Here is a 7,183-nt window from a genome sequence, read left to right on the forward strand (position 1 = left end):
CGATGGATTGTCCGTGTAATGGGTAGACAGTAATTTCCATCTCCCAAACACTTGGCTTCGGGCAGCCGATGTGGGAGTGGACATTTTGCTGTTTCTTTCGAATTTTGGGACAATAAGCATCCACGTTTACCCTGGCAACTAAATTCAAATCCATTTTGTATTCCTATATGAATCTTTATAAATCATTCTATGTGTTTTTATATATCTTCAAAAGGACGACAAAGATGTATTCCACTGTCATATATGAATATGGTTTACAAATGCCGATACTCAAATTCAGAAACTAGAATCCAGTTTAAGGTGAATTCGAATATTTGGAACACTTCATGTCCAACTCAAATGTCACACGCAGCATAATGTGTACTCCCATTTAGATATGTACACAAGCGATGTATCAAGATTCAAATACCGAGTCAATAAACCAAGAATGTACGGAACTAACAAACATATAAACACTTATAGAGTATATGGATCAATAATATCAACTAACATACATAAGCCAGGCCATTGTACTTTTTTTTGGCTACAACATCATCCTTTTTTTAGCCAGCATCTTGGCCCTTTCCGACGCGTGCCACTTATGGTCCATCTATACTACTATTGCTGAATGCACATTCAGCCCGATTGGCATATTTGTAGGTCTGGCACAGCAATCCAAATGAAATGTCTCCGAGTCTTATCAATTAATACAGACTTGTGCTCAAATAAAATTACAAACAAAAAAACAAAAAAACAATTATTACATGATCTCTAAAACAAATGGTTTGATTGATTACATGAACAGACAACACAAAGGTTATTCAACTATGGAAAGAACATTTCACCTATGATTTACCAAGTAGGAATTTAATTTCCTTTTTTCCTTCAGGACCTTAACAATCTGGCCAGTCTCAGCTTGCTTCGTTTTGAAATCCACCAAATATTTAATGGTTGTCTTGAGTACTGCTTGTGATTGTGCTGTTTGCTTCCTCAACATGTCAACTTCATCTCTAAGTGTAGAAGTAGAATCTCTTTCTACCACTAGTTTAGCCTCTAGAGCATTAGCAGTTGGCAATTCATAATGCATGATTGGGCTGGTGCCACTACTGTGGGATGATGCAACGTCCATGGGGACCTCGCTCTTTGATCTTGGGCTAACCTGTTTTGCCATTAAAGTTCCGATTGGATTCAGAAAAGTTGAAGTTAGCAAAACATCTCAACTGGGAGTTATAACAGCAAACCAGTTAAACAAACAAGGAATTAAAGAGTTTCAATTGGATGCTGAAAAGTAGTTATTAACATCATTGTAACCCGCTGTTGCAGCAGCAAAGCAGTTAAACAAACAAGTAGATATTTAAGTTAAGGCAAACAGGTAATTCTTAACAGTAAGTATCAAACACATAGATAGGCGCAGTCTACAATATGATTAACAGGCTGTGCCATTATGTAATCAGTAGCAAACTAAATTAAGCCAAGCAACGTAATTGAACAATTTTGCAATAAGTGGCTAACTAAAATTCCAAGAAGCAGGTAACTGAACTTACGCTAGTTCTTTGTACAGGCACACTTCAACTTCTTTTTCGCTTACAAGGTTGTATGAAGGAGTCCATGGCATCAATTGCTTGGATAGGCAGTCCCAATACTTCTTTCTTCCCACACTGCATCGGTAAGTCGAATGGTTAATCTGGTAAGATGGTGCGTCCTTGATATGTTATATGAGGACGTGTAGTCAGACTAGTTGTAGCCAAACACATCACACTGGCTTTTACTATATATTTCATGTGATTACTTTTGGCATATCAAGATCTAAGCAATCTACAATAGGATGAAAAGACTGACATCCTTCACATTATTGGCGAACTCAGTTCATAGAAACAAGCAATTCAACCATTCTGTGGGTAAATCAAAAGCGCCACTGGAATATTTTTCACTATCCAATCATACACGCAAAAAGGGGCGACGCCACCATAGGGGCTGGTATGGGCGGCCGCCTCAGGTGGCTGGAAAGTGTGCACCTAGTTTGAGTCGTCCAGGTTGGCCCATGCTAGTTTTGTTTGTCCCAACGCACGAGCAGGAAATGTACAAAATGAATAAAAATGTTTCAATTTGGATGGGACAATAACATAAGTGCAAGGCAGGCCCTATAGCAGGCTCGCGGCCCAAACGAGCGCCTCCCATATCGATTGACTGCAGGAAAAATCCCAATTCATTCGCTCCAGCCTCTAGTCTGGTTCGCTCCTAACCTAGCCGCCGCTGGACAGACCGACACAGCACTTCCTCGCGCCCTCGTTGGAGGGCGGTTGCCGGGCTTCAAGCGAACGGAAGGACAAGAAGATGAAGATCCAACCCTGGGTGTAGCCTGCATGGGAGGCAGCGGCGACAACACGGGCATGGCATCGAGCTTGCGCAAACGAACAGTCGCAGCTTGCAAGAGCAGCATGCGCAATGAGCAGGTACATCACATGCCTGATTATATCTAATTCAACTCTTCAATTTCTGGCGAATAGTTAAACCTGACGGTGTTGTAAAACTGCTTGTATGTAGGGACTCTATGAGAAAATGAAACCAATTTCTACTTATTTTATAACTCCCCCAATCAATACTAAACTGACTGAATCTAATGTATCTAATCAAGTTTCCGGTGCAAACATACAAGCTCATGTTGTTCTTGAGGCTGAAGTGTCTAATGAACAGACTGCTAATGAAGGATTTGATGCAAACATTTTACATGCTCCTAGTGATGAACATATAGTGTCTAATGAGGGATCTAATGCAAGCATTTTGCAAGCTCATTGAAGGATTTAGTGTCTAATGATGATCTACTATGTTGAGAGAGACAGAGATTTGCAGGCATTGATGACAAGCAAATTATAGTGCATTTTCATAGCTTGAGGAAACGTCAAGGCCATCTACCAGAAAGTTCCCGTATCATGACAACATAGCATAAATACTTTTCTAATATGTTGTTTGAAACTATTGGCATACTTGTGCAGGATAGATATATTAATATGTAGTTTGCGCACTAGTTATACGTGTAATTACACTTCGACATTTTCAGCCAGAGAACGAATAATTCAAGCAGGTACAGACCATGTTTGTAGTCCTTGTACACCATGTTGCATTTTGTGTTTTTTGGTGCTTGCATCATTTAGTGTTTATAATCTGAACTACTTTGGATCATTAGCTGGTTTTCAAAGTGCATGTAGCTTCACATTTCTCAAGTTATGTTGATTTCCGGAGTGCAAGTGCCTTCGTATTTTTTAAGTTAAATGTTTGCCCTTGGTAACTTGAATTCATGGATCAGCCACTGCACACAAATCATACACGAATGCCAGTATGAATTAAATGAAATGCAGGGACTTACGATAGCTCGTTGTACAGGGTCACTGCAGCTCTGCTTGCGCTTGGGACGTTCCATGCACAAGTCCATGTTACAACTTGCTTGGATGTGCAGGCCTTGTGCTCCTTGCACCCCCCTCTGCATTTTTGACACGGCGAATGGTTGATCAAATAAGAGGAATCAACCTTGATGTTGTACCAGAGGACAGATACTTACAAGGTTATACGGGTGTGCAGGATGTGTACCAGATTCCGTAGCGCCGTCATGCTTTGCTAAAATATGGATTTGATTGTTTCAGATGATATCTCCAGAAGAAATAAGAGTTAAGGTCAGAGTTGCATAGGTGTGTAAGCTAAGAGAGCAGTGAAAGGATATCCAAACATCGTTGGAACAGTGCACAAGGGAGTGATGTGTGGATACCTAGTTCGGGCCGGCGTTTGGGCATGCTCGCCTAGCTAGAGTGCGGGTCACTTCAGAGCCATTGAGGGTTATGCGCTGGCGTTGGCTGGCCGCGCACGGATGCAGATCTTGAGTGGCAGCGGAGCACTACAATGCAGTGGACGAGACCGTTGGTGAAGCCCCAACGGCCTCGGGGGGCGGAGGTGCGAGGATGTGCTCGGTGAAGTAGCCCTGGTGAGCTGGGAGACGGCGTCGATGAAGCGTGCCTGATGCGGTGGAACTCGGTGTCTGTGAGGCACGTCGGTTGTGGCGGCCGACGTTATCGATGGACCACCCGGTGCGGTGGACGAGGGCGTAGATGAGGTAGCTCCGGTGCGGTGGTGAAGCGCGACCGTCGTCTTCGTCGTCGTCGTCCGGCACAGAGGTGGGGAACGGTGGGGAAAGAGACGAGACATGGGGCGATTCGAGAGTTGGCGGCGAATTAGGGGTTTGAGCAATCTGGGCGCGGAAGGGGACGGTGGAGAAGAGAGATTTTGTAGGACTGGAATTTGGGCCGCCAGATATTTCAATCCGAAACGTGGAAGCGCGAACTTATATTGTTGTCGTCCTTTTTCTGGGGGGAGGGGGGGGTGGGTGGCTGGGTGGTACTCGTCCGTCCGACACACGCGACCACCCCGACAGGACTATGCTTCGGTGCCTTAAGGCACCTGCCTTTGTGTCCATGACATATGGGCCCAATAGGTGGCTGGCCCACATGTTAGTGACCCAAAGGCAGTTGCCTTTAAGGCACCGAAGTAGCGTCCACCCTGACACGACCCTGGTTTTCCTGGTGCACCTACATTTGAGAATGCAAACGAATCTTCTTTCATCTGCAAACAAATCTGTATGTATTACCACGCCCGTGTTTTCCTTGCAATAATTAGTCACTCGAAACGAGATACTCCATCCGTTCACTTTTGTAAGTCGTTTCAGAAAACTTAAAATGAACTGTTTTGCACATTGTCTGAAATGTCTTCAAGGTCTTATAAAAGTGAACAGAGGGAGTACTATAAATTAATTAATGAGGAGTTATTTGAATTTTTTTTGAAACGGTACCCACGCTAACGTGGATTAGAGTGTGTGTCACATAATTAGTTATTTGAATTAGAGTGTGTGTCACGTAGTTCGTTATTTGAATTAGAGTGTGTGTCACGTAGCGATCTCCAATTCTAACGTGCATTTCGCATTTCACTGTATCCACGCTACTTTTTTTAATACAAATTCATATGTATATGATGAACACCATGGTAGTGAGAAAACTTTTGGATGGATTCAAACATATGACCTACAAAATAGCACAACAAACTGAGTCAATGTCAACTTTTCGAAACTTAGTATGGCACGAATTCGAAATAATTACCCGTATGCTTGGTCCTTGGTTCAAATCTTACAATGTACACCGAATTGAAACATCGATATTAAGTCTCGTACTATGTACATTCAAATGTTATTTTTAGCCCCCCCCGCACAAACGCTACATACTTCCTATATCGGTCAAATCTTCCTCTCCTAACCACCTTAGGAAGCTATCGGTTTCCAACACACGTTCATTCTTTCTCTCCATGTTTCGATCTCTAAGTCTCTCAACTACACAACCCCTTTTCCACTCTGTTACCAAATGTATTTACCTCACACACCCGCCATTGCACCCCGTGCCGAGCTCTCTCTCTCTCTCTCCCCCCTCTCCTTCTCACCCTCTCGCGCTAAATACATGCATTGCCTATCTAGCCTCCCAACCTCTCGTGCATGTGCACGCACGCACGTTGTATATCTAGGTCACTCCCTCGAGACTGTCTCACTCTTCTTCCGCACGGCGGGCCACACTCGCTCAATCTCGCTCTCTTTATGTGAGTCTCATTTAACCTCGTTTTCTTTCACACACAAATGATATATCTCCCTGTTTGGGCCTCGATCGACACACTCTATACTCTCTCACGCAGACTGTCTATCTAGGTCAGTCCATCCAAGCCGCCACCACTCTTTCGACCTCATGGTGGGCCGCGCTCACTCAATCTCTCTCTCTCTCTCCGTATATCTCGATTGACCTCGCTCTTTCTCGGACAAAAACGATATATCACCATGTTTGAGCCCAATTCGACCTATTCGCATTGTATACTCTCTCACGCACATCGTCTATCTAGGTCACTCTCTCCAACCCGTCTCACTCTTTCGATCGCACGATGACCCTATGTGATCGGTTGACCTTGCTTCCTCCCACGCACAAAAATATATCTACACGTCTGTGACTGGATCATCTCTCAAGCTCTATCTTACAGCCCTCACCCTTGCCAAAAAGATCAATCAGACAATATGTCTCCAGAGCATATATATTTGTTCAATGAATGTCGGACCACACTCACTTTGTCTCTCTATCTATATGTCTCTCGATTGACCTCGCTTTCTCACACCGTATCTTCCACGCATTGAAGCTACTACCTCTCCATCCCTCGCAAAGCCGGAGCTATTTACATTGCGAGGGGCACTCCAACCTTGGATTAATTTGTGCAGGCATTTATTCCGGTCGGTTTAGATTATATTTTCGTAGCATTCGGCCCACAACTACTCCAATCACCGTAGTGGGTAATTAAGCTACGGGGAGCACCTAATATGAGCACCGGGGAGCCGTTGGATCGAAGATGCAGCGGCACACACGAGGCCTGAATGTTTTATTTGCAAAAAAACCTTTGAAGAGTTTGGAAATTGTGCATAATTACAAAGGCTACTCCCAAGCCATTGGATCTCACTTCCAACGGTGTAAAAACTCGTATCACCATAGTATCTAAGCTGCGGGGTGGATGTGATATTCTATGCCGCTGTCATTTTTGTTCGTAAACTTGCAAAAAACGTGTAACTCGTGCCGTTACTTGTCTAACCGCGCAAAGTATTTGTTCAAAAAAACCATCCCACACTGAAATATCGGAACAACACATGGGGGTCCCACTTGTCATTAATCAAATTTGGACCTAAAACTAACAAATCTGAAAGACGAGATTCGAACTGGCAACCTGGACTACAAAGTGTAAGTCGATAGCCTGAGAAAACGAACGGTTGTTGGCTTTGTCCCATAACTTGATTTTATACAGTACTTGCGTTGAGTAGAGTAGAGGGAGTGCCTCATGAACACGTGTATGACCGTTATCTCACTTACTGGTGGGTCCTAGGTCTGCGATCTCAATCTCTCTTCTCTCCATCGTCTAACCTTTGCACGGGCACACACGAAGAGCGGCACTAGCTTGCCGTGGTGTTATTACAACTAAAAAAAACTTGGAAAATAGAAGAATCGCCTAGAACAAGAGACGTTGTGGCTGGTCGAGACGGAGCTAACCACATCTATCCTCCGTGCCACGTTTGCATGATGAAGCTGTGTGGCTAGTGGGGTGTTCTCAACCGACTGGCTGGGTCCCGAGGTCGAACCATAGGTACTGC

The sequence above is a fragment of the Triticum urartu genome, chromosome 2A (assembly GCF_056163025.1).
Source record: "Triticum urartu cultivar PI428250 chromosome 2A, HENAU_Tu73, whole genome shotgun sequence".
Classification (NCBI taxonomy): Eukaryota; Viridiplantae; Streptophyta; class Magnoliopsida; order Poales; family Poaceae; genus Triticum; species Triticum urartu.